This window comes from Sitophilus oryzae, unplaced genomic scaffold (assembly GCF_002938485.1).
Source record: "Sitophilus oryzae breed Bouriz unplaced genomic scaffold, Soryzae_2.0 scaffold_801_pilon_pilon, whole genome shotgun sequence".
NCBI classification, from domain to species: domain Eukaryota; kingdom Metazoa; phylum Arthropoda; class Insecta; order Coleoptera; family Curculionidae; genus Sitophilus; species Sitophilus oryzae.
In genome coordinates, this window is record NW_022147419.1 from 1290610 (window position 1) to 1302785 (window position 12176).

Below are 12176 nucleotides of genomic sequence, written 5' to 3' on the forward strand. Positions count from 1 at the left end.
AAGGTCGAGTATTTATGAAATTTCTTGTAAAGATTGTAATCAGAAATATGTTGGGCAAACTAGAAGATCAATATTAACTAGATTTAAAGAACATTTAGCTCAGATAAGATATGGTAGACCGGATAAATCTTGCGTTGCCGAACATATAATATATGTGCCCTGCATATATGCCTGATAAAGAACATTGTATAGATCTTAATAATTTAAAATTAATTAAACAAGTCTCAAATTACAGGCAATTAGATGCATATGAAAGCATCAGAATTAATAAATGTAAAGATAGTATGAACAGAGACAACGGTCCAATTCCATCAAGTTCTTTGTTCCTACTACTCTAGTGGCGGAAATCTAACTGTTACGCTCAGTGGGCTCTGACTCGGTTGGCTAGATTTTGCCACGCCCACTCGGTGCCCACTGAGCGAGTATATAAACGCTTAACTTGTAGATTGTACTTTAGTTTATAATCATCTGCTGATGATGCTAACATGGTTAGCGAAACGCGCGTGCAGTGTAAAAGTAAAAGTGTTTTGGTGTATTGTGGTGATTTAGTGTTTTTATTTTGCTGTGTAACACCAAAGGTTCCAACCCTCAACTGTAATCTAGGTAAATAATATTGTTTACTTGTTACAAAGTCTTACCCCTATAACTTTTATGGTATGTTAGTATATGACATAAATTAGAATTGATTGACGTATTCAGTTGTTTTCGGTCACTTCCTGTTTCACCGGAAATTACTACAATTTTGATTTTTAAATGACACCCTCGTTATTTTGTTACTTTATTCGATAGAAAATGACAATCTGAATAGAATGACATATCACATGTCACCTTTTGACATTTCCGAATATGGTTTATTTAAAATTGCAACGTGCGATTCATAACGACAATTTGACTCAAAATACGAAGTGTGTCCGAAAAGTAGCTGGTCTATGTAAATACTGAATTTTTGCTTTTATATAGAACGCGACAAAGCAACTGGTAGATATAATGTAAACATGTTTTCTATATATTTTAATATAAATATTCTTTTAACAGTCCGGTCAGTAAAACTCGACACTTTTTAGAAAGACATATTCCGGCTTTACGACAAAAAAACTTTATTCACGTGTGAAAATATAATTTTTGTGTTTTTGTTATCTTTCTGGACAGCAACTTTTTGTGTTTATTTTTTATCATATACAGGGTTGTTCACCACATACGACACGGAGTATTGTAGCCAAACGATGAGATTTTTACAAATTGTAAGTTTTGGGTTCGATGAAGGACTATTAGAGGTACAATTTAAAAATAATTTTACAAGATACAGAGTGTCCCAAATAAGTAAAAAATATCAAAGTTGTATTTTTTTAAATGGAACACCCTGTATATTATTACATTTTTAGTTTCTACGATTAAAATAAAGGTAAATTTGATTAAGGTTTATTATACTTAACCCTTACCGTTTTTGAAATATTTTCAATTTTGTGAAATTGCAGTAAAAATTTTAAGGTTTTATTTCTCCAAGGGTATCAAAGTTTTTAATACTAAATATTTACTGAAGTTTATCTATTGATCAGTTATTGTGTTGCAATAATAAAAACTTTACTACCTTATACAGAGTGTCTAAAAATTTATTTTAAGTAATTACTAGCTCTAAACAGCAATAACTTGTTTAATTTAAATGGAACACCCTGTATATTATATGAGAATCAGATGCACAATTTAATTGTCTATCAAATTGTATTATACCATTTTTTACCTATCTCTTCAAGTTTCCGTAGAAAATTCATTTTCTTGTAATTTAGAACTCATTTATCAATATACCCATGGAATACTGACATTTTAGATTATTTTTAAAGATGTACCAAATTTTTAAAGAGTACAGATACTAATATTGTCGATATAGTTCGTTTATATCATTAAAAAATAAAAAAAACTGTTTAAATATTTGTTAAAAAGGACCAATTAATATGATTCCTGTATTCAAACTACATTAATTAACTGTTTGCGTTGATTAATAATAATTGCTCCAAATACTATAAAACTGAATTATGTATGTGTATTAGACAGTGTGGTAAAAAGTAACACATTAAAAATGATATTTAATTTTTTGACAAATGCTTATTTATAACAACAGAGACGTTCATTTTCATAACTTATTATTATATTAATTTCTGATTCAAATCCACATTTATTTAGAATAATTTATTAACGAACACAATTAAGTATGTAGTTAATTAGTATTTGCTCGAAAGTACTGGTGGTATATTTAATTAATGGTATACTCGAGGGTATACTCTTTTATAAAGATTTAAATAGTTTTCTTTTTGCATACAAATGGGCTAGTAATATTATCGTTTTACTAAAAACGATAATATTACTAGTCTGTACATTTTGTACATTTGTTGTTTTAAAAACAATTTAAAATGTCAATATACCATGGGTATATTGATAAATGAGGTCTAAATTAGAAGAAAATGCATTTTCTACGAAAACTTGAAGGAATAGGTAAGAAGTGGTATAATACAATTTGATAGACAATTAAATTGTGCATCTGATTCTCATAAAATATACAGGGTGTTCTATTTAAAGTAAATAAGTTATTGCCGTTTAAAGCTAGTAATTATTTAAAATAAATTTTTAGACACTCTGTATAAGGTAATATAATTTTTATTATTACAACACAATAACTGATCAATAAATAAACTTCAGTAAATATTTAGTATTAAAAACTTTGATATCCTCGGAGAAATGAAGCCTTAAAATTTATACTGCAATTTCGCAAAATTGAAAATATTTCAAAAACGGTAAGGTTTAAGTGCAATAAACCTTAATCAAATTTACCTTTATTTTAATCGTAGAAACTAAAAATTCAATAATATACAGGGTGTTCCGTTTAAAAAAATACAACTTTGATATTTTTTATTTATTTGGGACACTCTGTGTCTTGTAAAAATATTTTTAAATTGTAGCTCTGATAGTCCTTCAACGAACCCAAAACTTACAATTTGTAAAAATCTAATCGTTTAGCTACAATACTCCGTGTCGTATGTGGTGATCAACCCTGTATATAGATAGTTACTAAAAGACTGGTGGAGTTTTTTATAAAAACTGTAAGAATACTTTCCCCAAATGTCGGGGCAGTGGAGTAAAATTTTTACCCAGTGGAGTGCCAAAGGACGAAACACCGTAAGTACCTATTTAGGTACTTTTTTATGATTTAACCTTGATTTTTGACCTTTGATTTGACCTTGATTTTCTACATATTTTCAGCCTGTTTACTATAGAAGGAAAAAAATGTAAAGAAACATGAAAAAAGTTGGAAATGTATTTTAAGTTGATGATGATGACATATGTAACTTCCATTTATTTTAACTCCTGTATCAGACATAATTACTACAGGCATAAAATTTCCTATTAAATCATATTGCGGTCTGGTCGACTTTACGGACACTGTATTTTTAAGAAACAAAATTCTTATACAGGGTGCTACAAATTCGAGGTACGAGCATTGGTATCTCGGAAACCGTAATAGATACGAAAATGGTTAAATTGGGGCAAAGTTGCCGCCTTGGGCTGTTCACCAAGATACCATCAAAAAAGTTTTAAAAATTTCAAGGATTGCTGAGTTTTTTGAAAAAAACGGATTTTTTTGAAAACAAATTTTATTTTTTCCTGTCGTTACTTTTTAGAAAATCAAAAAATTAATTTCACATTCTCATAGCCACTTTATTAGGGCTCTTTGATAGTATTTTTAGATTTTCAAATTAGCTGATAATTTGTGAGTTACAGAGACCAACTTAATTTTTTTAAATACGGACCTGCATTTTTTATATCAGATTTTGAAAGAACTTGGTCTCCTGAGTACAATAATATGCCACACCTAATATTTTTTTTGTTTTGACATTTGAACATAATTTATTTAAACTAATTTTAAGTCCGGCTCTGTTTTTTTTTAAATATTTAATCTCATAGTCACAATATTGATAAGCTTTCAAACTTAACAATGTGGGGTAAAACACTGAATACGGAAAATCAAATGCAATAAAACAATAAAAAATAATATAATATAAACAATCAAATCATTTTCCCGGAAGATGGATTGGAACTGGTAGAGCAGTATGTCCAGCGAGGTTCCTGGACCTAACGCCAAGGCGCCAAGGGGCTACATTACTTGACGTCATTTGTAAAGGTGAAATCAATTCATCTCAACATTTACAATAAAGAGTACAAAATGCATTCGGAAGTATAAGAAGAAAGTTCAAACACCTATAAATAAAATTGAACGAAAAATAAATCTGTTCAATAGGGAGGGTGGTAACGTGGTAACCCTTTCGGACATGTATAATATTAGAAACTAGTTTGTAGAAGTTGATTTATTTATAATAACTACGATTAATATTATGCATATTATTAGATCGCACACTGAAATTTCAAATTCACAATAAAAAAGTTAAAAATAATATCTTTAAATTTCTGACCTGGATATTATTTATTTGAATCTTCCAATTCGCTCGATTTTCCTTATTCAATGTTAATTAGCGCTGATCAATATTGTGGCGATGAATATAATCAGATTAAATAATTTAAGAAACCAGAGTCGGACTTGAAATTATTTTAAATAATAATTAAATAGTTTTGTTGTTGTTAAGGTACCCAAAACAAAAAAAAGTATAAAGTGTGGTATATTATTGTATTCAGGAGAACGAGTTCTTTGAGAACCTGAAATAAAAAATGCAGGTCCGTATTTAAAGAAATTAAGTTGGCCTCTGTATCTCACAAATTATCAGCTAATTTGAAAATCTAAAAATACTATCAGATAGCCCTTATAAAGTGGTTATGAGAATGTGCAATTAGTTTTTCGATTTTCTGAAAAGTAACGACAGGAAAAAATAAAATTAATTTTCAAAAAAATTAGTTTTTTCCAAAAAACTCAGCAATCCTTGAAATTAAAAAAAAAAAAATTGATGGTATCGTGGTGAACATCCCAAGGCGCAACTTTGCCCCAATTTAACCATCTTCGTATCTATTACGGTTTCCGAGATACCAATGCTCGTACCTCGAATTTGTAGCACCCTGTATACTCAACTTTTTATAGTAAACTTGTTATACTCAACTACTATAAAGACATAAAAACTCTGCTTTTAATAATAAAAATGACTATTATCTGATCAGTTGGTTGTTTTTTAGTGTTCATAAAAAATCTTCATTCGTCAACCAATCAATAAATCAGTATCAGTAATTTTTAAACTAATACCTGTTTTGTCCCTTGATGTTTAAGCTTTTAACCTCGGCTTTTACCAAGTGAAGAACTTAAAATATGACAAAAATCTAAAAAAATACATTCCCAGTTTTAATTAGGAATACATTTTTTACAAAAGGCAACAAAAAGACGAAGTCTGACAACGTCTGTACTCCTGTTAAAGGTCCGAGGCAGTCCGAGGTCACGGCGGCATTTACCAGCAAGATGAAATAAGTGACACATCTGATATAATAATCTGTGGTATATGTCGTCGGACACGTGTTACGCGTCAGAGTTACGCGAGAGATGCGCTACGCGTCAGAGTTGACAATACAATGTCTACAAATAATAATCTTAAACCCCCACTCGGTGGCCGTATCGATCCTTCTCCTGAGTCAGCGGCGCGCCTCAGCCAGCACGGCCATCCTGTAGAACTTTCGTCCTCGAAAGCTAGTTTTCTGTAACGACAAAACAAAGCAAAAAGAATAATAATAATTTAGGCCAACCGAGAGACCAACAATTATTGACCAAGTATGCGTGAGTTTAACATTTAAGATTATACTCAAGATGACAATCACTGTTTTGCCTGAGACGGTGATCACTGTTTTGCCTGAGACGGCGATCTAAATTGTGCCTGAGATGGCGATCACTGTTTTGCCTGAGACGGCGATCTAAATTGTACCTGAGATGGCGATCACTGTTTTGCCTGAGACGGCGATCTAAATTGTGCCTGAGATGGCGATCACTGTTTTGCCTGAGACGGCGATCAAAATTGTGCCTGAGATGGCGATCACTGTTTTGCCTGAGACGGCGATCAAAATTGTGCCTGAGATGGCAATCTAAATTGTGATATAGCAAACCAATGGGTTATTTGAGGGTCTCGTTTCTATTAATTAATTATTTTTATTTTTAATTAATTTACCTTAACTTTTGGATCATTATACCCTCTAAACAGACAATTCCTTTTCAAGAAACTTTCATCCAAAACAGACCAACCATTCATATGGTCTACTGGAGCCTTCAGTATCGGTCCACAAGTGTCGTTTTTCTATTTCAAAAGTACTGTGGACGTGTACTAAGTTATCCGGTGTTTTGTACTATTGAGACTTCGATGTAGAGTTTTCTTCTAAAGATACCACTAACAACATGATTTTTTTTGCGATTGGGATTTATAACTGAGTATCTGAACTTGGAACAGATAAAACTTCACAAAACACCAACACTAAATGTTCTCAACCACTTCTGATGTCGTCGGACACGTGTTACGCGTCAGAGTTACGCGAGAGATGCGCTACGCGTCAGACTTGACAATACAATGTCTACAAATAATAATCTTAAACCCCCACTCGGTGGCTGTATCGATCCTTCTCCTGAGTCAGCGGCGCGCCTCAGCCAGCATATACTTGTAAAAAACTAGTGAATAATAAAAGCAAAGCCGAAAATGAAAGAGAAATTGATGAAAATAAACAGTACGCTGAACATTCAAATTGATATACAAAGACTCGTACATACGTTTAAATTGCGGTTTGTTACCAGTTATAAACTAATTTATGCCTTCAAATAAGTTCATAGCCCTCATAATTCAACTAATTTAAATTATATAACGTAATTAATATATTTGCGGTCGTTAAGTTGGAAAAAGCATCGCACAGGCTGTGAAATCCGTTGCAATTTTCATCACCATTACTCCAAAGAGATAAAAAACTTTTCAGAGTCTCTTTTTAAGTTTAAAACCGTGAAAAACTAGGAAGTAGTGCTGGTAAAAAAGTCTCCTTTGATATTAAATTCTTAAATTATGTATTTTGAGTGAAACATTTTTCGAATGTTCTCGGTAAAAATGGCAGTGAAAAAGTAGAACTTAATTATAATTTTATTAAGTTTCTTGTGAATTTCTTTTTAACTCTGTCCTTAATAATTTTCTTCATCTTAGATGTTTATTTTTAAAATTACGGGTTTTAAAAGTGGCTTAAATATAATAGTAATTTTAAAGAGTGTTGTCATTAAACAAATGCGTATTTTGCTTAACACTTTCTTTAGATAATAAATAATATAATATAACAATATTATATTTTTCAACGTCCCTTAAAAAATATTACAAATACAAGAACTGTCCTGAAATCAAATCTGTATTAGGTATTTACTTTAGATAGTCTATACTTACTTTGCTATAAATAACGTAATCTTAAATCCTAGAGGGTGTTCAAAATTTGACGCCAAACTTTCTACAATATAAAATAATTTTTCTTTGTTTGTTTAAATGGAGCAACCTGTATATTATTTTTTTATTAGATGGAGAGTTAAAAAATGAACATTTTTTTGTATTTAAAGTATTTCAAAATTTTAATGATTTTGCAGATACAGACAGTTTATTTTGTATGGCTCTTTCAGCGGTAAAATAACAGAGAAAAATCATTGGGTGGCTTTAATTGAAAATTTACTATGGAAAATGCCATATGAAATAAAGGGTTTTTCACCACATACGACACGGAGTATTGTAACTAAACGACTAGATTTTTGGGTTCGTTGAAGGATTATTAGAGCTACAATTTAAAAATATTTTTACAAGATACAGAGTGTCCCAAATAAATAAAAAATATCAAAGTTGTATTTTTTTAAATGGAACACCCTATATATTATTACATTTTTAGTTTCTACGATTAAAATAAAGGTAAATTTGATTAAGGTTTAGTACACTTAAACCTTACCGTTTTTGAAATATTTTCAATTTTGTGAAATTGCAGTATAAATTTTAAGCTTCATTTCTCCGAGGGTATCAAAGTTTTTAATACTAAATATTTACTAAAGTTTATTTATTGATCAGTTATTGTGTTGCAATAATAAAAACTTTACTACCTTATACAGAGTGTCTAAAAAATGATTTAAATAATTACTAGCTTTAAACGGCAATAACTTGTTTAATTTAAATGGAACACCCTGTATATTTTATGAGAATCAGATGCACAATTTAATTTTCTATCAAATTGTATTATACCATTTTTTACCTATCTTCAAGTTTCCGTAGAAAATGCATTTTCTTGTAATTTAGAACTCATTTATCAATATACCCATGAAATATTGACATTTTAGATTATTTTTAAAGATGTACCAAATTTTTAAACAGTACAGATACTAATATTGTCGATATAGTTTGTTTATTTCATTAAAAAATTAAAAAAAACTGTTTAAATATTTGTTAAAGAGGACCAGTTAATACGATTCAATTTACATTAATTGACTGTTTGCGTTGATTAATAATAATTGCTCCAAATACTAAAAAACTGAATTATGTATGTGTATTAGACAGTGTGGTAAAAAGTAACACCTTAAAAATGATATTTAATTTTTTGACAAATGCTTATTTATAACAACAGAGACGTTCATTTTCATAACTTATTATTATATTGATTTATGATTCAAATCCACATTTATTTAGAATAATTTATTATAATTAGTATTTGGGCGGAAATACTGTAATTAAGTATGTAATTAATTAGTATATGGGCGGAAATAATGGTGCTATATTTAACTAATGGTATACTCTTTTATAAAGATTTAAATAGTTTTCTTTTTGCATACAAATGGGCTAGTAATACTATCGTTTTACTAAAAACGATAGTATTACTAGCCTGTACATTTTGTACATTTGTTGTTTTAAAAACAATCTAAAATGTCAATATTCCATGGGTATATTGATAAATGAGGTCTAAATTATAAGAAAATGCATTTTCTACGAAAACTTGAAGGAATAGGTAAGAAGTGGTATAATTCAATTTGATAGACAATTAAATTGTGCATCTGATTCTCATAAAATATACAGGGTGTTCTATTTAAATTAAATAAGTTATTGCCGTTTAAAGCTAGTAATTATTTAAAATAAATTTTAGATACTCTGTATAATATCCTCGGAGAAATGAAGCCTTAAAATTTATACTGCAATTTCGCAAAATTGAAAATATTTCAAAAACGGTAAGGTTTAAGTGTAATAAACCTTAATCAAATTTACCTTTATTTTAATCGCCATCACACTTTTATTAGCCTTTAATCAATCCACTCACACTTTTATCAGCGACTCTATAGGGGTTAAAATATTTTCCTGATGTACATCCTAGTACATGCTCTAGGTTCGCACTTAAAAAAAATCTCCTATTTTTATATTCTATGAGCTACAGATGTCCGACGGTTATATAAAAGTATAAAATGACAGCGATCTTTATAGCCATCGCTGACATTTTTGATTGTTATTAATTAAAAAAAATGTTTAAATAGTAGAGGACACCCAAAAACCACCAAGAAGCCACAAAATTGATCGCCTCATCCCCATTTTAATAGGGTCGAATTAAATCAAAACAGTGCCTCTCTCCCGCCTCTTTCAACCCCCTCGTCCTTTGTCAAAACCGCGACGGGCGGCCCAGGACCGGCCTCAGTTTATTCATAAACCGATAAAATACGATAAATCGCCCGGAGGCGAGTAAGCGGCCGACAAATTTTACTGCCACGATTTATCGTCGGGTTTTAAATCAAACATCGGCCTAACAAAGGGCGCAGCGCGTCGGCCGTTTTGTTGGTCGTTCGTTGCGTTGTTTCGCTACACGTCACGGCGGCGTGTAGTGCGTGTGTATGTGCGATAGTTCGAACAAATAGAATGACTAATAATTAAAGTATGAGCCGTGAAATGGATTGGTGTAATATGGAATTCAGGCTAGTAAAGTTCTATTTTACACTCTAAAATTCATTCACCATTGTAATCTCTCCGTCTAGATTAGTTTATATTTTTGAGGTGGTCGTCGCGTCGGTGTGTTCCACGACGACCTTCCACGGTGATCCTCTTCTGACCTCTAGGTTACATTCCCTAGGTGCCATTCTCTAGGTGCTGACGAGTATTTGACACGTATCAGAAGATGGTCACGCAAGGCGTTGTCTTTCATGAGCTTTTCTGTGACTGAAAAGCCCGATACGTGATGTTATCTCTCTTCCGCACTTCATTGCCTGTTTACTTTTTGGTTGTGGCTGTTTACTGAATTTACAATTCTTCTACATTGCGTTCTATTGTGCGTTGCCTCTTCTCACTGATTCTGCATGTTTGTCCCCTTTAAGTTTTCGTGGAAAATATTCTTGTATATATCCTTTGAGTTTTCCACCCGATTTCCTCTTACCGTCTACAAGCTCACCGTAAAGCAGATATTTTGGTAGGCAGTTTTCTTGTATCCTGCATACGTGACCAGCCACCTTAAGCGGGATTTTGTAATCATGACTTCGACGCTCTCGCAGATAGCTTTTTCAAGAACCGATACGTTAGAGACATGGTGGTACCATTTGATTCTTAAGAGTTTTCTAAGGTGTCTGTGTTGCAACTTATTTAATGCCTTCATGTTCCCGCGATCGGCACCCAGGTTCCGCTTCCATATAACATGTTGGGGATTTTTATTGCTCGGTACACTGCAGGTTTCGTTTTTGTGCTCAAGTCATGATTGTAGAATACTCTGTTTTTTTTTAATTTCCAGAATGCTCTTGAGGCGCTGCTAAGCGTGTGCTGAATTTCAGAGCCGATATTGATCTTTTCCGAAATCAAACTGTCGGATACCTCTCAAAGATAGGTTCATCTGCTAGACAAAGTAATAACGAAATATGATGGAAAAATATCTAACGAAAAATTGTAAATTGAAAAAAACAAAAGTAATGGCACCCTGGAACAAAGACGGAATATGCACCAAAATAGTTTAAGAAATAAGTTATACATGTAATCACATTTCAGCGTCTTGGGATGCGAGGTATCCTATGACAAATATACAAATAGAATGACAATATGAAAAAAAAAATCAGTGTGTGGAACAATCGCAAAAACTTTTAAAAACAAGGCACAGCCGAAGGACTATATAGTACATTAGCGGTATATCGATATCGTAAAAGTTGAAGAACAAGACTTAGGACAAAGTTGAGAACAAAAGGAATAAGTAAAGATAACTGAATAAGAAATGACATCTTAACAAATGAACTAAAAATAAAAGTATATAAAAATAAACAGAAGGGGCACGTAGAAAGAATGACAGATAATAGAATTCCGCAAAAAATCCTACGGTAACCTCCAGGAGTTAAAGTATTGGACGACCAATACAAAGATGGTGAAGCGGAACAGGTTTTTAAACTTAAAGCGAAAAAGGATACCACGAGGACAAGTCTTTATCAATCATTACTCCTCATTGTATATCATCTTGAAACAAACACACTAATGATACTTATAAATGTAGAAACTTTTATCTTTGTTTCCCAAAACTACAAACTGGAACGAGAACACGAAACATTCCTCAAAATCTGGAGAAAAGCGAGCACACGGGATAAACACATAAACAAACGGCCAAGGCGGAAAACTATATTTAGGAGGTCGTGTTTTCCACCTTCGCTGCGACGTCATTAGGACGTTTTGGCATGGTCCCCTCTAAAAGCATAATTAAAACATGAAAAGTGTGTTTAACTACAGTAATAAAGCACGGCGGAGCAGAGGAGAAGCAAAAAGGCTCGTTATTCAAGGTGGCGTTAAGAGTAGAGGAGATGGAAACACTAGGTTTCGCCACTTTATTTGAGATGGATTGTCCTAATGTAAGATGTTGGAGAGGCTGAGTTAGACTGGTGTCTTGTAAGTGTCGTTAAAGTATCGTTTATTTTGTTCCGGTTCGAAGAGGGATTTTAGTCTGAGAACATGGAAACAGAGGATTTGTTGTTGTTAACAACAGTTAGTACTTTGACATTAATATGTTTACAGTTAAATGTATTATAGTCGTTAAGAGTTTGTATGATGTTCGTTTTCAAAACGCAAACATCAATGAATCGGGATACTGCTTGGTTATTAAATGTAAGTGATATTTGAATTAAAATGTTTTACCAATACAAAGATGGTGAAGCGGAACATGTTTTTAAACCTAAACCGGAAAAGGATACGATGACAAGTTTTTATTAACCA